At 43.5% G+C, this 23,286-nt stretch overlaps 2 pseudogenes; both read left to right on the forward strand.

Annotated features, from left to right (window-relative positions):
• The first annotated feature begins 468 nt into the window (after positions 1-468).
• On the forward strand, positions 469-9,604 carry LOC148052219 (uncharacterized; annotated as a pseudogene).
• Positions 9,605-14,386: 4,782 nt separating this feature from the next.
• On the forward strand, positions 14,387-16,338 carry LOC148052220 (uncharacterized; annotated as a pseudogene).
• Positions 16,339-23,286: the final 6,948 nt, after the last annotated feature.

Here is a 23,286-nt window from a genome sequence, read left to right on the forward strand (position 1 = left end):
ATGCTGTGCAAGCACTGCTCAGCAACAGCCAAAACACTGGTGTGTTATCAACACTGTTCTAGCTACAAAGCACAGCTCTATGAGGGCTGCTATGGGGAAAGTTAAAACCATCCCAGCCTGACCCAATACAAATATTACATATAGTCCTTTTCAATGTTCAGATTTAGCAAGTGATAATGATAGCAATAGTGTCAAGAGTGAACACACCTAAAAAGTAACGTTAAACCTTTAAATAAAAGTTAGAAGTTGAGAATACATCAATTGTATATAATAAAAGAAATTCTGTTTCGCATCCTTCCAGTACAGCTTGAGAATGTCATCTGTGCTCCTTATCTTGGGGAACCTTTGCAAGGGACTCTGCTCCACCTCCCTGAGTAGACCACCTTTATCAATACTAGGAAATGCAAAAGTACTTCTAAGAAAAATATCAGAAAAATCTATATTAAAAAACAGACAAAGGATGGAAAAATGCGAAGATGGAACTTTGCTGCTGCTGATGTTCTCAGTATAATTGCTGCTAGGTTACCATTACAGACAGCAGGTAAGTTACCTCTGCAGTGGTTGCAGGGCAACTGATTTCTAGGAAAACACTGGGAAAGAGGAATAATGGCCCCAGAGATGAAAACTGAGGCGATCTCTGCCAACTAGTTTTATGAGGATTATCACTGTGAAACCATAAACCTAGGCATGATACCAGCCTGAAATGAAAACGCTAACAGAACATGATGATGAAGAGTGTTGTAACACACTGGGGAACACCACTTGTGATTGGCCGCCAACTGGATTTAAATCCATTTACCACCTCTCTTTGGGCTTGGCCATCCAGCCAGTTTTTTACCCAGCAAAGAGTACATCAGTCCAAGCCATGAGCAACCAGTTTCTCCAGGAGAATGCTGTGCGAAACTGTGTCAAAGGCTATACTAAAGTCCAAGTAGACAACATCCACAGCCTTTCCCTCATCCACTAAGTGGGTCACCTTGTCATAGGAGATCAGGTTAGTCAAGCAGGACTTGCCTTTCATAAACCCATGCTGACTGGACCTGATACCCTGGTTGTCCTGTATGTGCCACGTGATGGCACTCAGGATGATCTGCTCCATAACCTTCCCTGGCACCAAGGTCAGGCTGACAGGCCTGTAGTTCCCCAGATCCTCCTTCTGGCCCTTCTTGTAGATGGGTGTCACATTTGCTAACCTCCAGTCCACTGGGAACTCCCTGGTTAGCTGGCTGATAGATGATGGAAAGTGGCTTGGTGAGCACTTCTGCCAGCTCCCTCAGTACCCTTGGGTGGATCCCACCTGGTCCCATAGACATGTGTGTTTAAGTGGTGTAGCAGGCCACTAACCATTTCCCTTCAGATTATGGGGGCTTCATTCTGCTCCCTGTCCCTGTCTTCCATCTCAGGGGGCTGGGTACCCTGAGAACAACTGGTCTGACTATTAAAGACTGAGGCAAAGAAGGCATTAAGTACCTCAGCTTTTTCCTCATCCTTTGTCACTACGTTTGCCCCCGCATCCAATAAAGGATGGAGAGTCTCCTTAGCCCTCCTTTTGTTGCTAATGTATTTATAGAAACATTTTTTATTGTCTTTTACAACAGTAGCCAGATTAAGTTCCAGCTGGGCTTTGGCCTTTCTAATTTTCTCCCTGCATAACCTCATGACATCCTTGTAGTCCTTCTGAGTTGCCTACCCCCTATGAAAAAGGCCAGCTGTATCCTGGGCTGCATCCACAGAAGCATGGCCAGCAGGTTGAGGGAAGTCATTCTGCCCCTCTACTCTGCTCTGGTGAGACCCTGCCTGGAGTACTGCATCCAGCTCTGGAGTCTTCAGCACAGGAAAGACATGGACCTGTTGGAGTGGGTCCAGAGGAGGGCCACAAAAATGATCAGAGGGCTGGAATACCTCTCCTATGAAGAAAGGCTGAGAGAGTTGGGGTTATTCAGCTCGGAGAAGAGAAGGCTTCAGGCACGTCTTACAGTAGCCTTTCAGTACTTAAAGGGGACTTATAGAAAATATGGGGACAAACTTTTTAGCAGGGCCTGTTGTGATAGGATAAGGGGTAATGGTTTTAAACTAAAAGAGGGCAGATTCAGACTGCATATAAGGAAGAAATTTTTTACCGTGAGGGTGGTGAAACACTGCAAGAGGTTGTCCAGAGATGTGGTAGATACCCCATCCCTGGAAACATTCAAGGTCAGGTTGAATGGAGTAACGTGATCTAGTGGAAGATGTCCCTGCTCATTGCAGTGGGGGTTGGACTAGATGACCTTTAAAGGTCCCTTCCAACCCAAACTATTTAATGATTCTATGATTCTATGACCCACTTGACAGCCATGCTCAATGGCACCTGGGCTGCATATGCCCTGCTCTAACTGTTTAGTTTATTCTGGTATGTGTGGGAAAGAGATAAAAAAACACAGATATTACTGCTAATAACTTGACTTTCTAGTGAAAGAGTTGGTCTAGGAGGCCAGAAAGTAATAGTAACCCAGGTAAAAAAATGCTAAATGGGTTTTGATAGGGGGAAAGTCAGAAAGAGAGGGTACATTACTATCAAGGCTGCTGGCAGTTTATGCTGTGTTGTGGTTTAACCCCAGCTAGCAACTAAGCACCACGCAGCTGCTCTCACACACCCCCACCAGTGGGATGGGGGAGAGAATGAGAGGGCAAAAGGGAGAAAACTCGTGGGTTGAGATAAGAGCACTTTAATAATTGAAGTAAAATAAATTAGAACAGTTAAATAGGCAAAGCAAAAACCGTGCACGCAAACAAAGCAAAACAAGGAATTAATTCACTACTTCCAATCGGCAGGCAGGTCTTCAGCCATCCCCAGAAAGCAGGGCTCCATCACGCGTAACAGTTACTTGGGAAGACAAACACCATCACGCCCAATGTCCCCCCTTTCCTTCTTCCTTCTTCTTCCCCCAGCTTATATACTGAGCATGACGTCTTATGGTATGGAATAACCCTTTGGCCAGTCTGAGTCAGCCCCCCGCCCCCGCTGTCCTCCCTCCCAACCCCCTCTCCCCCCCGCGGCCCCCGTGCCCCCCGTGCACCCGGCAGAACATGGGAAGCTGAAAGTCCTTGCCCAGTGTGAGCGCCACTTAGCACCTATTTAGCAACAGCTTAGCACTACTTAGCAAGAACCAAAACATCAGTGTATCATCGACATTGTTCTCATCCTAAACCCAAAACACAGCCCCATAGGTACCAAGAAGAAAATTAACTCTATCCCAGCTGAAACCAGGACATGCTGACAGTCTAATTTTAAAAAGCTATTAATAGTTAAGACATTAACTCCTTGAGGGTGAACTGCATACACTCCATGTCAAATGCTGACCTCGAGTGGGAACCATAGCTTAAGGGCTTAACAATGTATGACATCATCATACAACACAAAATAATGATAATGCATGTGGGGTTTTTTTAAATAAAATTTCACTCGAGGTCAGCATTTGACATGGAGTGTATGCAGTTCACCCTCAAGGAGTTAATGTCTTAACTATTAATAGCTTTTTAAAATTAGACTGTCAGCATGTCCTGGTTTCAGCTGGGATAGAGTTAATTTTCTTCTTGGTACCTATGGGGCTGTGTTTTGGGTTTAGGATGAGAACAATGTCGATGATACACTGATGTTTTGGTTCTTGCTAAGTAGTGCTAAGCTGTTGCTAAATAGGTGCTAAGTGGCGCTCACACTGGGCAAGGACTTTCAGCTTCCCATGTTCTGCCGGGTGCACGGGGGGCACGGGGGCCGCGGGGGGGGGAGAGGGGGGTTGGGAGGGAGGACAGCGGGGGCGGGGGGCTGACTCAGACTGGCCAAAGGGTTATTCCATACCATAAGACGTCATGCTCAGTATATAAGCTGGGGGAAGAAGAAGGAAGAAGGAAAGGGGGGACATTGGGCGTGATGGTGTTTGTCTTCCCAAGTAACTGTTACGCGTGATGGAGCCCTGCTTTCTGGGGATGGCTGAAGACCTGCCTGCCGATTGGAAGTAGTGAATTAATTCCTTGTTTTGCTTTGTTTGCGTGCACGGTTTTTGCTTTGCCTATTTAACTGTTCTAATTTATTTTACTTCAATTATTAAAGTGCTCTTATCTCAACCCACGAGTTTTCTCCCTTTTGCCCTCTCATTCTCTCCCCCATCCCACTGGTGGGGGTGTGTGAGAGCAGCTGCGTGGTGCTTAGTTGCTAGCTGGGGTTAAACCACAACACAGCATAAACTGCCAGCAGCCTTGATAGTAATGTACCCTCTCTTTCTGACTTTCCCCCTATCAAAACCCATTTAGCATTTTTTTACCTGGGTTACTATTACTTTCTGGCCTCCTAGACCAACTCTTTCACTAGAAAGTCAAGTTATTAGCAGTAATATCTGTGTTTTTTTATCTCTTTCCCACACATACCAGAATAAACTAAACAGTTAGAGCAGGGCATATGCAGCCCAGGTGCCATTGAGCATGGCTGTCAAGTGGGTCATAGAATCATAGAATCATTAAATAGTTTGGGTTGGAAGGGACCTTTAAAGGTCATCTAGTCCAACCCCCACTGCAATGAGCAGGGACATCTTCCACTAGATCACGTTACTCCATTCAACCTGACCTTGAATGTTTCCAGGGATGGGGTATCTACCACATCTCTGGACAACCTCTTGCAGTGTTTCACCACCCTCACGGTAAAAAATTTCTTCCTTATATGCAGTCTGAATCTGCCCTCTTTTAGTTTAAAACCATTACCCCTTATCCTATCACAACAGGCCCTGCTAAAAAGTTTGTCCCCATATTTTCTATAAGTCCCCTTTAAGTACTGAAAGGCTACTGTAAGACGTGCCTGAAGCCTTCTCTTCTCCGAGCTGAATAACCCCAACTCTCTCAGCCTTTCTTCATAGGAGAGGTATTCCAGCCCTCTGATCATTTTTGTGGCCCTCCTCTGGACCCACTCCAACAGGTCCATGTCTTTCCTGTGCTGAAGACTCCAGAGCTGGATGCAGTACTCCAGGCAGGGTCTCACCAGAGCAGAGTAGAGGGGCAGAATGACTTCCCTCAACCTGCTGGCCATGCTTCTGTGGATGCAGCCCAGGATACAGCTGGCCTTTTTCATAGGGGGTAGGCAACTCAGAAGGACTACAAGGATGTCATGAGGTTATGCAGGGAGAAAATTAGAAAGGCCAAAGCCCAGCTGGAACTTAATCTGGCTACTGTTGTAAAAGACAATAAAAAATGTTTCTATAAATACATTAGCAACAAAAGGAGGGCTAAGGAGACTCTCCATCCTTTATTGGATGCGGGGGCAAACGTAGTGACAAAGGATGAGGAAAAAGCTGAGGTACTTAATGCCTTCTTTGCCTCAGTCTTTAATAGTCAGACCAGTTGTTCTCAGGGTACCCAGCCCCCTGAGATGGAAGACAGGGACAGGGAGCAGAATGAAGCCCCCATAATCTGAAGGGAAATGGTTAGTGGCCTGCTACACCACTTAAACACACATGTCTATGGGACCAGGTGGGATCCACCCAAGGGTACTGAGGGAGCTGGCAGAAGTGCTCACCAAGCCACTTTCCATCATCTATCAGCCAGCTAACCAGGGAGTTCCCAGTGGACTGGAGGTTAGCAAATGTGACACCCATCTACAAGAAGGGCCAGAAGGAGGATCTGGGGAACTACAGGCCTGTCAGCCTGACCTTGGTGCCAGGGAAGGTTATGGAGCAGATCATCCTGAGTGCCATCACGTGGCACATACAGGACAACCAGGGTATCAGGTCCAGTCAGCATGGGTTTATGAAAGGCAAGTCCTGCTTGACTAACCTGATCTCCTATGACAAGGTGACCCACTTAGTGGATGAGGGAAAGGCTGTGGATGTTGTCTACTTGGACTTTAGTATAGCCTTTGACACAGTTTCGCACAGCATTCTCCTGGAGAAACTGGTTGCTCATGGCTTGGACTGATGTACTCTTTGCTGGGTAAAAAACTGGCTGGATGGCCAAGCCCAAAGAGAGGTGGTAAATGGATTTAAATCCAGTTGGCGGCCAATCACAAGTGGTGTTCCCCAGTGTGTTACAACACTCTTCATCATCATGTTCTGTTAGCGTTTTCATTTCAGGCTGGTATCATGCCTAGGTTTATGGTTTCACAGTGATAATCCTCATAAAACTAGTTGGCAGAGATCGCCTCAGTTTTCATCTCTGGGGCCATTATTCCTCTTTCCCAGTGTTTTCCTAGAAATCAGTTGCCCTGCAACCACTGCAGAGGTAACTTACCTGCTGTCTGTAATGGTAACCTAGCAGCAATTATACTGAGAACATCAGCAGCAGCAAAGTTCCATCTTCGCATTTTTCCATCCTTTGTCTGTTTTTTAATATAGATTTTTCTGATATTTTTCTTAGAAGTACTTTTGCATTTCCTAGTATTGATAAAGGTGGTCTACTCAGGGAGGTGGAGCAGTGGCTGAGGGAACTGGGGTTGTTTAGCCTGGAGAAGAGGAGGTTCAAGGGAGACCTTATTGCTCTCTGCAACTGAAAGGAGGTTGTAGCGAGGTGGGGGGTGAGTCTCTTCTCCCAAGTAACAAATGACAGGATGAGAGGGAACAGCCTCAAGCTGCGCCAGGGGAAATTTAGGTTGGATATTAGGAAAAACTTCTTCACTGAAAGGGCAGTCAGGCACTGGAACAGGCTGCCCAGGGAAGTGGTTGAGTCCCCATTCCTGGAGATATTTAAAAGGCGTGTAGATGTGGTGCTTAGGGACATGATTTAGTGGTGGACTTGGCAGTGCCAGGTTAACAGTTGGACTTGATGATCTTAAAGCTCTTTTCCAACCTAAATGATTCTATGATTTCTATGATTTCTGTCATTTCTTGGCTGTGAGCACACATTGTTGGTTCCTGTCCAGCTTTCCATCCATCAGTAGCCCCAAATCCTTCTCTGCAGGGCTGCTCTCAATCCCTTCATCCCCCCACCTGTATTGATACCAGGGGCTGCCCTGACCCAGGTGCAGGACCCTGCACTTCTTGTTGAACCTCATGAGGTTCACATGGGCTCACCTCTCGAGCTTGTCCAGGTTCTTCTGGATGGCATCCCATCCCTCAGGTATGTGAACCACACCATTCAGCTGGGTGTCGTTTGCAAACTTGCTGAGGGTGCCCTCTATCCCACTGTCTATGTCATTGATGAGGACATTAAACAGTACTGGTCCCAATATGGATCCCTGAGGGACACCACTTGTCACTGATCTCCATCCAGATATCAAGCCATTGACCACTACCCTCTGGATGTGACCATCCAACCAATTCCTCATCCACTGAACATCCCACCCATCAAATCCTTGTGTCTCCAATTCAGAGAGAAGGATGTTGTGGGAGATTGTGTTAAAGGCCTTACAGAAGTCCAGATAGACGACATCCGTAGCTCTTCATTTGTCCACTGATGTAGTCACTAGATCATAGAAGGCCACCAGGTTGGTCAGGCATGACTTGCCCTGGGTGAAGCCATGCTGGCTGTCTCGAGTCACCTCCCTGCCCTCCATATGCCTTAGCACTGCCTCTAGGAGGATCAGTTCCATGATCTTCCCAGTCACAAAGGTGAGGCTGGCAGGTCGGTAGCTCCCAGGGTCCTCCTTTTTACCCTTTTTAAAAATGGCTGCAATGTTTCCCTTTTTCCAGTCCCCAGGGACTTCACCTCACTGCCATGACTTTTCAACTGTCATGGAGAGTGGCTTGGCAACTACATCAGCCAATTCCCTCAGGACTCTGGGATGCATCTCATCAGGTCCCATAGATTTATGTATGTTCAGGTTCCTCAGGTGGTCATGAACCTGATCTTCTCTCACAGTGGGAGGGACTTTGCTCCCCCAGTTCCTGCCTTGAGATCCATCCATTCAAGAAGTGTGGGAAGAGTGGTTGCCAGTGAAGACCGAGGCAAAGTTGTTGAGTACCTCAGCCTTCTCCTCATCCGTTGTTACCAGTTTGTCAGTCTTGCTCTTCAGGAGGGCGTACACTGTCTTTGACTTTCGTTTTCTGGGTGACATACTGTTGTAAATCCTGATTAAGGAGCCTGCCAGCTACGCCAATTTGTCACGAAAGCATGATTTAGATCATTTAAGGAATCACCGGCAAAGGTATTAGCAAAAGTGGTTTTAATGATGTTGTAAAAGTGCAACTTAACAAAGTTCTACGGCAAGGTTCACTCTATTAATTACTGCATGGAAGACACATACAAAGCAAAATTGAGTTACACTTGAGTTAGACTGATTCACAGAGACACTGTGGATGCAAAAGGATAAGGACGACCCTCCTGTTGAGTCACGAGGTTCAGAGTAGACCATCTTGCTTTCTAAACTCCTTTCTCAGAGAGGAGACTAGGCTTGGACCTAGTCCAAAGCAAGGGGGTCCCCTCTGAACCTCGTGACTCAACTGGAGGGTCCTCCATACCCTTTTGTGTCCACAGTCTCTCTCAGGTGTAACTCAATTTTCCTTTGTATGATTCTTCCAAGAGTGAACCTTGCCATCGAACTCTGTTAAGTCACACTTTTACAAGAGCATATTTTTTACACTTTTGCTAATACCTTTGCCAGTGATTCCTTAAGTGATCTAAATGACTCTTTTGTGACAAATTGGCATAGCCAGCAGGATGGCAAGTAGTATCACTGATTACTTACGGAAGCATGGAATAATCCGAGTTTCAAATTCTCAGAAGAATGGATTTGTGATAATTGGCATGATTGGAAAGCTGTGGAAAAACAGCTAAATGTGGCCAGGGGACATATAAAGAATGGAAAAGGGAAAAGAATTAGTTGCAAAATGCTAGGTACCTGTTTAGAAGCTGCTTATCAAGATAGGAAAAATAACAGTAAAAGGGAGCAGAACCTAAAAGAAGAAATAGAAGGCAGAAAGGCAGCTGAATTAATACTATCCTTGAAAATTGAGCAGCTGCAGAAACAGCTGCAGGAAGAAAAGGAGAAAAAACAAAAACTGGAAGAAAACATCAAAATTATGCTTATGCAGGCTCCCCATCCCTCTAACATTGTACAGATTAGAAAATTAATTGCATCCCCTGAAGAATGGGACGGGAACATATGGGTTGACCCTGATGACAGCAAGGCGGGGGAAGACGATTCTTTGTTTCCCTCAAATCCCCCTGAATATGAAGCCAGACTCATTACTAAAACAGAACAGTCTGAAGGACCTCGGGGTGATGCTCTGTGATATGCTGTGTGAATCACTCCCTGGGATCCATTACAATTGGCAAAATCACAAGAAAAATATGGCAGAAAGCCAGCTGAAACTGAAACAGAGTATTTGTGGCAAGTCTGCCTAAGTGACGGTGAATAATGCTGAGTGGAGATGAAGCAAATGGCTTTTGGGGTCCGGGAGTTCTTTTAAATTTAGGACCCAACCCACCAAATGCATCCCATTCTATCAGTAGCAGGGTAGATTATTGGGCTGGGGGAATAGATGTTATGGAACAAGGTGAACCCTCCATAATCCCCATAAGATCTCTTAATGAGCTCTCTACAGCTGTCACAAAAGCTGCCTGCATACAAGCCGTGCATAAACAAGAATCCAATGATATCGCAGTATCTGCCACAATTGATTATGTGATGTGTATTGGGTCTGGCTGAGATGGAGTTAATTTTCCCCATAGCAGCCCTCATAGCGCTGTGCTTTGTACTGGTAGCTAGAAAAGTGTTGATAACACACCAGTGTTTTGGCTAATGCTGAGCAGTGCTCGCACAGCATCAAGGCTGTCTCTCCAACATTTCCCCCCTCACCACTAGGCTGGGGGTGGGCAAGATCTTGGGAGGGGATATAGCCAGAATAGCTGACCCAAATTGACCAAAGGGATATTCCATACCATATGGCATCCACACAGCAATAAAAGCTAGGAGAAAGGAGGAGGAAGTGGGGGCATTTTACGACGTTTGTCTTCCAGAGCAACTGCTACACGTACTGAAGCCCTGCTTCCTGGGATGTGGGTGGACATTGCCTGCTGATGGGAAGTAGAGAATAAAATCTTTGTTTTCCTTTTGCTTCTGCATGTGACCTTTGCTTTTGATTTTATTAAACTGCCTTTATCTTGACCCATGAGGATTTTTTCCACCTCATTTTCTCCCTGCCCTGTCCTACTGAGGAGGGGAGTGATAGAGCAGCTTAGTGGCACCTGGCATCCAGCCAAGGTCAACCCACCACACAATGCTAAAACCACTATTCAGAGGAACACCGCCAATTCTTAAACCCTACTTAATTACAAAATGGGATGAAATTAAAAGAGGCACAGAATACAAGGAGGGATTAGGTGACAACGACCCCTGCAATCAACTCCCTACCTGGGCAGAATCAATGCATGACATTGTAAACCGTGTCCTTGAAATGGGGCAGGACAATCCGTTGGCCAAAAAATTGGACCCAAGTCCCCAAACAGCAGAACACTGAGTGGGACCAGTAAACCAGGTATGACCAGTAAATACACCCCCATAGGGAACAGGAACTAGACCAATGGAAAAATACGCCTAAAGATGCTCAAACGTCACCTAAAGACCCTTGAGCAGAATCTCAGGAGTGGAGAAATGATCTGTGGAGGAAAGCATTGGCACCAGGCATTCTCAGAGCTGTGATTCAGACACAGCCTACTGGCATTATCCTGAGTTTAATTCAAGCGCTCCAGAGATGCGATGATGGCAAAAGGAGAGAGTGTACTGCAAGTACTCCGATGCCATCACCCCCACCAAAAAAGAGCGATAACTCTTTTCTTCCCCTTAATGATGAATTGCAAAACATGAGGCCAAAAAATGAGTAATGCCAGGACAGCAACTGGGCCAGCCTGTCCAGCAAGTGGAATCCTATCAATGGATAGATAATAATGGCCCATATATCTTGATTCCAGTTGGTCCTCGACAACAATTGGTAAAATTCTTAATCGATACAGGAGCACAGATTTCAATATTAACACAACAGGATGCTGAGATGCTGGGTGTACAACCCAAATGGCAAAGAGTTAAAATTACCAGAGTAACTGGAGCAAGCTGTATTTGCCGAACCGTGAAAGTTAATTTATGGCTCCTGGGCGAGAAGCACATGTTGTCTACTTGCTTTGCAATCAAATATCACAATGAAAATATTTTGGGTTTCAATGTTTTGAACAGCTGAACGTGGCACCTTCCAAACAGCAGAGTGTGGTCCTTTGGTTGAAATATCAACCCTAACCCTGATAAAAATCAGGAGGCTACAGTACGTGTACTCCATGCAGCCCCTGCATTCCCTGATTCAAAGATTACCAATGTACCACAATACCCAGTCTCTGCTGTGGCATGAAATGGAATTTCTGAAGTAAGAGCACACTTGGAAAAATGGCACATTATTTCCAGAACCCACTCCCCATATAATTCACCAGTCTGGCCAGTCCAAAAGCCGGATAGGAGATGGCATCTGACAATTGATTATAGGCACCTAACTGCCAACACAGCTCCACTAACAGCTGCAGTACCTGATATTGCAAGTCTAGCAGCCATGTTACAAGCACTGCACACCCATGGATAGCAGTGCTAGATGTGAAAGATATGTTCTTTATGGTCCCCTTGCAGGAGGAGGATAAAAAGAAATTTGGGTTTACTTGGGAAGGTATACAATACACCTTTAACAGACTCCCACAGGGATATAAATATTCACCCACAATTGCTCATGCTGCAATTGCTGAACTCCTATGGCCTCACTCCCTCACGGTGTGAAACTGTACCAATATATAGATGATATCCTAATTGGAGGGACCTCCTCTGAAAAAGTAGGGGAAATGGCAGCAGCAGTGTGGCAAACACTACATAAAGCAGAAGTTGAAATGCCACACAAAAAATGTCAGGAATCAAATAGAGAAGTAAAATTTTTAGGTACTTAGTGGATTGCAGGTAGTACAGCCCACCAGACACCCTAAGTAAAATAGAACAGTTACAGATGCCCCAATCTAGAAAAGAATTGCAACTTATTGGTACTTTAGGGTACTGGAGAGAGCATGTACCTGGATTTTCTATCATTGCTTTCCCACTGTACTCATTTTTATGAAAGGGAAAACCATGGGAATGGAACCCAGAACATGAAGAGGCAGTCAAAACTCTAATACGGAATTAAAGACATATCAGTCACTGGTGCCAGTACACCCCCATGACCCTATTATAGCAGAATGGGGTTTTGCAGAACACAGTACTTACTGCAATCTATTCCAGACCGGGCTGAGTGGGCCAAAAAGACCTTTAATTAAAAGAAACAGAACAGAGATATTCTGAGTGGGAAAAGGGACTTTTGTCTTTAGTCTGAGCTGTTAAACAAGTTGAGAAAATCCACCAGGGGCAACCTGTTTGGACTAGAGGGACATTTAATTTGCTAGAAACAGTCCTAAAAGAAACTCCTCCCGCAGAAGGAATTGCACAAAACCCCACCATCAGGAAATGGTATGCCTACCTAATGGGAGTAGCAGATGAAATGCAACTGACTGAAAGACATACAAAAATTTCCAAATTACAAATGACTATAAACACCAACCCACTAGCACTAAACCAGCCATTTAAACCTTCACCAATTCTAAATGCACCTCCCCTCACTGAGGAAACACTGACTGAAGAAATTTGGTTTACGATGCCTCAGTAAAGAGGGCAAACGACAAATGGTGGTGTAAAGCCGCCGCATTAGAAATTACCACTGACAAACAAATAATAGAAGAAGGTGATGGTAGTGCACAAGTAGGATAATTAAAGGCAGTTGTTCTAGCAGTACAAAATGGAGCAAAAGTTACCTGTGTCAACTCCTATGTCATATGGGCAGGTGCCACACAATGGCTTTGTGAATGGGAAGCCCTAAATTGGGAAGTAAATAGATCCCCAGTTTTGAGAACAGAAGACAGGCAATTACTCTTAGATATAGCTAGACAAACACTTTTTAAACTAGGGTTAGTAAAAGCCCATGTAAACAATGACCAACCAGCCACAAAATGGAACCAACAAGTAGATGAATTAGCCAGAATAAGGGGAATAAAAACAGGAGATATGCCAGATCCCAAATGGTACTGACTGGGGGAACGGTTACCTCAAAAATCAGGCCACACAGGCTGAGAAGCTTTTTATTTTGCAGCCCAAAGTCAAGGTTGGCCTCTAAACAGGAAAACATGTGAAACCATCCTTACAGAATGCCCCCAATGTAAACTGAAATTGCAAACAGATCACGCTGCTAAAACACCGCTCCTACACATTAATGAGGGAAAAACCCTATGGTCAACATGGCTAATTGATTACAATGGACCCTTTAAACCCTCCTTGGAATGTTGGTACATTCTCACAGGCGCAGAGGTTGTCTCAGGCCTAATTATGGCAATTAAGCGTCGGAAGGCTAATGGTCAGAGGATTATCCTCTTGGTTTTCAGGCCTACCAACCCCCGATTTCATCCAAAGTGACAATGGTTCACATTTTTCCAACAAGGAAATACAAGAATTGGCAAAACAGGAGGAAATTCAGTGGGTATTCCATACGCCCTACTATACTCAGTCAAATGGGATGGTAGAAAGAGTTAATGGCTTATTAAAAAGAAGCCTTAAGCCACACGAGACCCAGTGGGATACTCGACTCTCCAATGTACTTCACCAATTGAAAAATCAATATAGGCTTACTGTGAGCCGAGCATTCTTTACAAAATCTGGACCTGATGCTCTACCTCCTGATGAAAGAAAATATCCAATAACATTACAGCCAGGAAAACCCGTCATGGTAAATTTACCACAAATTGGAACTGTACCTATGACTCTAGCTAAACCTCGTGGCCCACTTGCCTGGGAAGCTACTGACAGCAGCGGTACAAAACACAGAATTAGTGCATGATGGATTTTTCCTTCTTTCTAAAGGAGTGACCTGTCCAGAAAACCCCACCGAGACCAGTTTTACCGTTTCATCTTGCAGCCTCCTCCAAGATGAAAATAAGATACATCAATCTACTGCTGTTGAAGATTTTGATAATACTTGCTTCCCCACGAACGCCCACCTATCCCAACTTAATTGTCAATCAAGAAATCAGCTGTGATTGTGTCAATACAGATAAGCCACCTGTCTTGTTACTAATAGAGAGCAATATAAATGTGACTTGTAAGACATGACCACCTGTTAATGAGGGACATATATATGTTATGATTATTCACAATAACTCTTACACACTATATAGAAAATGCTGTAATGAAAGTCATTGCTCAATATATGACATAGTGAAGGAAAATTATGATGTTAAAATATCATGGAGATGGAATGCCCTGATGGGCCGCAAGGTGATACTAAGAACAATATCTCTCAGAATCAGTAAACCTTTCACAACGACATCAGTGCCTACTCTGAATACTCCCCCAGTTTTACTAAGATTTACTGAAAGAACCCTAGGGTGGCCATGGTCTCAAGCTCGTGTTAAGTATGGCAGGACTATGGGAACATGCCCTAGTAAGGGAGATTTGAATATTTCCACTGTCGTCATAGGCGGAACTGAAGTATACTTGGAAAATGAATGGAGCTGGGATAGAAATGAAACTGATATTAATAAAATTCCCCAACTTTGGGGAACATCAGGGACAGAAATTAAAATAGGATGCCAGATGATCAATGGATCTATCCATGAGAAGGCAACTGAGATTTCTGTGTACAACATGACATCAAACCCAGTAACAAAAGATACAAAATTTTGTGCCTCTGAAAGATTAGACTGTTGGTACAATTTTACCTTAGTACAACTTGTTTTCATAATTTGCATCTGGGCTCGCAGGGACATGGGACTATCATTTAAATTCAAAATAGACATTACTGAACCTAGCACAACAACATCCACCACTCCTCACTTAATATCCACCCTGATTTTATCCCCACAAATTTCTAAAATTGGACCCTATACCATCAAATATACAGGCCAGCAACAAGTGCTATTTAATCTATCATGGTCCCTCAAACGAGTACAATTATCAATGCAGATCAGTATCTCTTCAATTAAACCTATTTGCTCACCATTCCTAAGTACGTCCTATGCAGGCTGGTTAGCATGGTTGCATGGACGAACCCTCACTTCTCCAAAACAATCAAGAAGAGATATGACTGGTATTTTAGGAACAGAATTAGAAGTATTAAACAGCATGGACACTAAAGTTTTAGCAAACAAAATAAGCTCAGCAATAAGTAATTTACACAAATTAGAACATCCATAGCAATCTTTTCTACCCACACTGGGAACTAACCAATGGCTCTTATCTGATATATTACCTCAGCGGGAAAGAATTAATGAAAAGGACCACCAACTAATTGTGAATGCACTAGGTGCAGCTCAAATTACTGTTTCTCTTCCTCTTAGTTGTATTCAAGCCCAGTTGTGGATACAATCTACTGTGGCAGCAATTATAAGAGAAGGTGAAGAGGGCACCTTACGCACTGAAATTCGAAAGGTAATCTGGGATAATGCAACTGAATTCAAAGCTAAACTCCAATCCTGGTGGTGTCTAGTCACTTTTACCTATAACCCTACCAATAGTAAAGCCACACCTTTTGTTTTAACAATATGCAATGCTTCCGTATACACCATATACCCAATCATTGCGCTGGGATTAAATCACAATGGAACTGCCCTCTATCTGTTAGAACATAGAGTGTTAGCCCAACAAAAAGGGAACAAATGGCAAACTATTGCTGTTGATGTATGTGTTGTACAGAAACAACAGGGCTTTATTTGTGAAAGTAATACCATTAAGGCCTAAGACATTTGTCTTGACACTGAACAAAATGTTTGTCATTTTGAAATACATCCCTATGAAACCCTTGAAACTGTACTTCTATATGTTGGAAATGGATGTGTTTGTATAAGAACCCTTTGTGATTCTATATCTGTAGACGACACCACTGTAGATATATACAATCACTCAAATGTCTGTTTTTGTAATTTTACTAAAATCATAGGATGTGACTTAACTATTCAGCTCCTGTCACAACCCACCAATTGTTACAATCTAACTATACATTGTACCAAGATCTATTGCCTACCCCCATTGGAATAAATCTCACATTGGTGAGAAAACTGTTGCAACATGATGACCTGAGTAAATTGCTAAAACAAATTTGGAACAATGGACAAAACACCCTAATTACTGTCCATCTTGATGCAGAGGAGATACACCACATCCTGGAAAGTGTGAAGAAAGATGGAAAACATCACTGGTGGGAAACTCTTTTTGGATGGTCCCCAACAGCAACCGGAATTTTGAATTTGATGCTGCATCCAATTGTGGTTTTGTGGATTTTCACCTTATTGTGTTTACTGCTTATAATCATTTTGTATACCAAAGTCTGGCAAAAAAAATGAAACAAATTACATCAATCCAGCATGTAAAACGTATACAATCAACTGATTCTGTATGTAACATGGTACATAACTACCATTAATTAGAACACTTAAACTAAGATAATTGGCCTCTTACCACTGATCTGCAACACGCCACATATTTATAACATAACCGTACTACCACTCTGTGAGTCAATAAAGTGGATTGCCTGTAGTCATGGGTTGGAGTGTGATGCATGCGCTCAGTGGTTTGGTGCAGGCTCCAGAAGAGGTAAAGGCCTGAGCCCTAGCCAGGCTGTGAAATCCTCTAGTTTCAACCCATTCTCTGAAAACCCGCAAAGGAGCAGAATGACACACTGAGCATCGATGCATATGAGCTTGGAACACCAATCATGCAATTGACACATGAACAGCAGGTGGCTTTTCCAAGGCTCATTTATCATGAAACAAAGAAAGTTGTAGGCAAGGAGCCTCATGCATACCTTTCCCATCACATGTAAGTTGACTACAGGCCAACCACTTTATTCCATAAATATGACAGCCTAAAGTGAGCCTTCTTTGAGCTCTCCCTGCTAGACAGCTGGCCGCATGCTGGTGATCTCCCCTTGAGCTGGGACACCTCTCAAGGTTGCTCCTAGAGGCAGAGAGACCTTCTACCAACAATGGATCTTTGGTAAGCGACCAATATCATGAATAACTTTGATTTTGTCTTGGTAACTTTGATTGCGTGCTGAATTGATGGTAACAAAACATTACATAAACATTGTATGTACAATCCCTTAGACATAAACCGTTGTCCAAGTCTGAGACTAAGACTGAACCTAGCTGCACATAAGGTCCATCAGGAGTTTAGAAAGCAAGAGGGTCTACTCTGAACCTTGTGATTCAACGGGACGGTTGCCCTTATACTTTTGCATCCATGGTCTCTCTGTGAATCAGTCTAACTCAAGTGTAACTCAATTTTGCTTTGTATGCATCTTCCATGCAGTAATTAATAGAGTGAACTTTGCCATCAAACTTTGTTAAGTCATACTTACACCTGGAGATCAAGAGCTCTTGCGCTCTATGGAAAGCATCCTTAAAGATCTGCCAGCTCTGTTCTGCTCCCTTGAGGGCAGTTTCCCAGGGGGTCCTATTGACTAATTGCTTGAACAGCTGGAATTTTGATTTCCTAAAATTCAGTGTCCTGACTTTACTCTTTGCCTGACCCATATCTCTCAGGACCACAAACTCTACCACTGCATGATCACTGCAACCCAGGCTGCCTCCGATCTTGACGTCTCTGATTAGCTCACTTGCGTTGGTGACCAACAGGTCCAGTATTGCATCCCCTTTGGTAGGGCTGTCTATTACCTGGCTTAAGAAGTTATCCTCAATATATTCTAGGAGCCTCCTGGATTGCCTATGGGGTCCCTTATAGGGTAACTCTTATGGGGTCTTCCCCAAAAAGTTTATCTATGCTTCTAGAAAGATGCTTGCACAAATTTATTCTTCTTATTTGTTTTTCCCCATGCATATAAGAGTAATCTTAATTGTTAGAGCTGATGTTATCCAGGCCATATTTTACCTGAGCCGTGCTTTCAGTTAGGCATCACCCATGACATAAGCGACTGCTCTTTGGGTCTTTGGGTAGGGAAAAAAAAAAAAAGAGTACAAGACCAACAAATGTGGACTGCTATACTTACATATACATTGTTTGCATTATATGTAAATTCATTGCTTGATTTAATTAACACTGCTGTTTTCATGGCCAGAGCTATCATCAGAACCACCAAATAAATAATTGATTTGCCATAGTTACTGAACTCTAGACCTACCCTAGGATAACCTTGTTTACATAAGCTTGTATTACTGTCTCCTAAGTTCTCTTCTAATGTATGCCTGCTATTAGTCTTACAATTAAGAAATATACCAGTGAATCTACATAAAAGAGCAAAAACTGTTCCTCCTTGTTGTGGGTTAACCCCAGTAGGCAGCTAAACACCACACAGTCCCTCGCTCACTTCCCCAACAATGGGCCAGGGGAAAGAATCGGAAGAGTAAAAGTGAGAAAACTCATGGACTGAGATAAAGACAGCTGAATAGGTAAAGTAAAAGCTGCACACACAAGCAAAGCAAAATAAGGAATTAATTCACTACTTCCCATCAGCAGGCAGGTATTCAGCCATCTCCTGGAAAGCAGCGGTCCATCATGCATTACTTGGGAAGACAAACGCCATCACTCCGAATGTCCCCCCCCTTCCTTCTTCTTCCCTGAGCTTTTATTGCTGACTATGACATCATATGGTATGGAATAGCCCTTTGGTCAGTTGGGTTCAGCTGTCCTGTCTGTGCCCCCTCCTAACTTCTTGTGCACCCCCAGCCTACTCGCTGGCAGGGCAGTGTGAGAAACAGAAAAGGCTTTGATGCCATGTAAGCACTGCTCAGCAATAACTAAAACATCCCTGTGTTATCAAGATGGTTTTCATCAGAAATCCAAAACATAGCACCATACCAGCTACTATGAAGAAATTTAACTTTACCCCAGACAAACCCAACACATTTCTAATATATACACAGAATTTACATTCTTAACAGGAAAGCTAACATAGTGCTATAAAAATTTATAGATTGTGTACAACTGAAGAGTTATCCTGGCATGTTAATGAACTCCTTATAGTAAGTTGTTCAAAGATATTACATATTTCTTTGTAATAAATAAGCATGAAAACTTAATACATATTTTGTTCCTGCAATCAAATTTTTCTATGCAGTATGTATATACTTAGGCTAAACCTCAAATCTAAATATTTTGTTGTTTTAATTAAGTTTTGTTTTCAGTTTATATTATTAAGTTTTCTGAAATAAAATTTGATTCCAAAAATTGCTAATTTAATACCTGGAAAGCTCCCTAACTGTGAACCATTTGACTTAATGGTGTAAACTACAGATTTATCATTCCAATATTGAAATTAGCAAGTATCTCTCAAAATCTGGAATTTGTAGTGTAGCATCCATGAAAGTTTCAGAAATTAGTCTATGTAACTCCCTGCTTGTTTAGTCCAGCCTTTGCACGTCTGACCACAAAAGACCTTATACCTACAAAGTCTCTCAATAGTGAGGAAAGAATGGTTTGGAAAAGCTAAATTTGCTTTTGATACTTGCCAAGTGATTGGCAAATCTGTTTGTCTAGGTATGACATGCTTCCACTCCACAGCTATTGGTTTAACATCTTAGTTTCCCTCTTTGGTCTTTCCAACCTTGGAATGAATAGAACAGAATAGTTCAGTTGGAAGGGACCTATAATATTCATCTAGTCCAACTGCCTGACACTTAAGGGTTAACCAAAAGTCAAACCATATTAACTTTTTAATTTCCTATGTGATAGAAAGGCACAGGAGGGCAGAGGATTCTGAGCTACTCATATGAGCAGTACCCAGTCCACGGTGGCAGTGTACATCCTGACGGTTTTGCTATTGGATTGAATTTCACCATGCATACACCCACATGCATCTTGTATCATTTTCAGTGGGAGATAGGCACAGCATTCTTTTTATATGCCTAACAGTCTTCAGTATAAAATATAAGCTTCAACAGCAAATTATCTACTTGAAATTTAAAACTATTCAATCCCAAATTTAATCCTTAGATAGAGGAAAGTCATTTGCAAAGCAGATCATTCTCCACTGTGATGGTGTCAAGTCTTTAGGCTCCTGTGAGGAAATTAGTCCCACAGGTACTGTAGGAACAGGACTTTCTAATTGCAGAGATGTTGAGATAATATTTTTAAAACACAAAGCAGTGTTCCTCTCTCTTCTCCAGTCTCCACTGAATGCAAGAAATAAAGTCAACACAGTGTTATGGCTTAGGTTATTAACAACCTCTATAAAGTGAAATTATACGCTACTGGTATTGCCTAAAGTAATCCCTTTTAAAATTAAAATCTTCAAATTATTATTATTTTTTTTAATCTTGTGTTGCACAGTAGAGGGCATGTATTTATAATTACATAACTAAAGATCCAGAAGTATAAAGGGCACTTGTATTAATCAAGTGACAATTTAACAATCGCTAGACTGTATATGGGAAGCTTACAGGAATACACCTTTCAAAGCAAGAGGCAAAAAAACTTTTTTTCCGACTGTTCATGGTATCCATAAATGGATAGAGATGGACTTGAGACAGCAACCTGCATGAAGGTTCATGTCTGAGCCTGACACTTGTTGCTCAGCTGCTTATTGTTTGTAGCAGCGAGCCATTTAGCACTGGTTGATAAAACTGAATGGCAGAACATACTTTCATAAGGCTTTTTCTTGACCACAGTTTCTTACCACAGTTTGAATCCATCTTAAGTCCACAGTAAGTTGATTCACTTTGATTTTTGTTGGATCAAGCTACTTCTAGAATCTGATAGATCACAACAGGCAAGTTTTGTCTATGCTCACTAAATCCTACTTTAGAACACTAAAGCAAAAACCAAGCTCCTTTATTATACAGTGAAAAGTCAACTCATCTCTTCCCAACCTCATGGTTCTAGTCTTAGGAGAGGTTATTGTTTCTAAAGAACAGATTGTTGCCTTTGTTTAAAAAATTCTAAGAAATGTTTTTGTGTAAGTATGACATTGATGGCAGTTCCAGCAATTCTCTTTATCATCCAGCAATACATTAAACACACCGTAACCAAGGTCAATAAATTCGTTAGTGAAAGAAATAACAATAAGGTATCTGAATTTAATACTATTTAGATCTGCCAAACTGGTATTAGAACGGCTTAACTTAGGATTTCCTTAAGATATTCTTGTTAGCATTTCCACAGAAGCACAGAATGGTTGGGGTTGGAAGGGACCTCTGGATATCATCTAGTCCAACCGCTCTGCTAAAGCAAGTTCACCTGGAACAGGCTGCACAGGATCACGTCCAGATGGGTTTTGAATATCTCCAGAGAAGGAGATTCTGCAATATCTCTGGCAGCCTGTTCCCGTCCTCTGTCACCCTCAAAGTAAAGAAGTTTTTCCTCATATTCAGATGGAACTCCTGTGTTTCAGTTTGTGCCCATTGCCCCTTATCCTGTTGCTGGACACCACTGAAGAGAGTCTGGCTCCATCCTTCTGACACCCACTCTTAAAATACTTGTAAGCGTTGATAAGATCCCCTCTCAGTCTCCTCTTCTCCAGGCTAAACAGACCCAGCTCTCTCAGCCTTTCCTCATATGAGATGCTACAGTCCCCTAATCATCTTTGTAACCCTCCACTGCACTCTCTCCAGCACTTCCTTGTCTTTCTTGAACTGGGGAGCCCAGAACTGGACACAGTACTCAAGATGTGGCCTCACGAAAGCAGAGTAGAGGGGGAGGATAACCTCCCTCGACCTGCTGGCCACACTCTTCCTAATGCACCTGTCCCGATCCAATGTCGGGGGAGGTTTCGATACAATCCCAAGGACGAGATTAAGACACTGGAATTGGTCAGATGTCATACAACCTTTTACTTTTATTTGAGGGGAGAAGAGAATGGAGGGAGGAGGGAGGGCAAGGGAGGAGAGGAAAAGAATAGGGGAGAGAGAGAGAGAGAGAGAAAGAGAAGGAGGAGTTTATCAACCACCACTTCAAGTCTGATGATCTTCTGCTGGGTCTTCGGTGGCCTCAGGCTTTGTCGGGGACCGAAGGGGCGGAGGGTGGTGCCTTGAGGTTGGAGGAACTGAAGGAGGGGTCGCGCGCGCCGCCGCCGCCACCCTCGCCGAGGGCCACGTGTGCTCCTTATATAGGGGCTCTCACGCATGCACAGATCGCAAATGTGTACATGCGGTTTGTCATGGACGTGCTGCCCTCGCCTCGGCTCTTTTCGCGCCTTTAGTCTCTGCGCAGGTGCACGAGGTTGTTTTTCTGAAAACTGTGGAGAAGATGTTTTTTTCGAAGCGCGACGCTGGATGGCGCTACAGCGGCAATGTCGAGACAAAACCGCATTTGGTACCTGTTCTCTACAGCACCCTGGGATACCTTTGGCCTTCAAAGGCACTTTGCTGGCTCATCTTTAACTTGTTGCCCACCAGGACTCCCAGGTCTTTCTCTGCATAGCTGCTTTCCACCAGGTCAACCCCTAACCTGTAGTGGTGCATGTGGTTATTCCTCCCTAGGTGCAGGACCCTACACTTGCCTTTGTTGAACTTCATTATGTTCCTCTCTGCCCAGCTCTCTAGCCTGTCCAGGTCTCGCTGAATGGCAGCATAGCGTTCTGGTGTATCAGCCACTCCTCCCAATTTTGTATCATCAGCAAACTTGCTGAGGGTACACTCTGTCCCCTCATCCAGGTCATTGATGAATAAGTTGAACAAGAATGGACCCAGCACTGACCCCTGGGGAACACCACTAGCTACAGACCTCCAACTAGACTCTGCACCACTGATCACAACCCTCTGAGCTCTGCCATTCAGCCAGTTCTCAATCCATCTCACTGTCCACTCGTCTAACCCACATTTCCTGAGCTTGCCTATGAGAATGTTATAGGAGACAGTGTCAAAACCCTTGCTGAAGTCAAGGTAGACAATATCCACTGCTCTCCCCTCATCTACCCAGCCAGTCATGCCATCATAGAATCCTATCAGTTTGGTCAAGCATGATTTCCCTTTGGTGAATCTATGTTGACTACTCCTGATAACCTTCTTTTCTTCCACATGCTTAGAGATGATATCCAGAATGAGCTGTACCATCACCTTTCCAAGAATGGAGGTGAGGCTGACTGGTCTGTAGTTTTCTGGGTCCTCCTTCTTGCCCTTTTTGAAGATTGGAGTGACATCGGCTTTCCTTCAGTCCTCAGGCACCTCTCCTGTTCTCCATAACCTGTCAAAGATGATGGAGAGTGGCTTAGCAACACCACCTGCCAGCTCCCTCAGCATTTGTGGGTGCATCCCATCTGGGCCCATGGATCTGTGGGTGTTCAGTTTGCCTAAATAATATCTAACCTGATCCTCCTCGATCAAAGGAAAGTCTTCCTT

Source organism: Nipponia nippon, unplaced genomic scaffold (genome assembly GCF_047370975.1).
Source record: "Nipponia nippon isolate SJK-2023a ecotype South Korea unplaced genomic scaffold, ASM4737097v1 scaffold_5, whole genome shotgun sequence".
NCBI lineage: Eukaryota > Metazoa > Chordata > Aves > Pelecaniformes > Threskiornithidae > Nipponia > Nipponia nippon.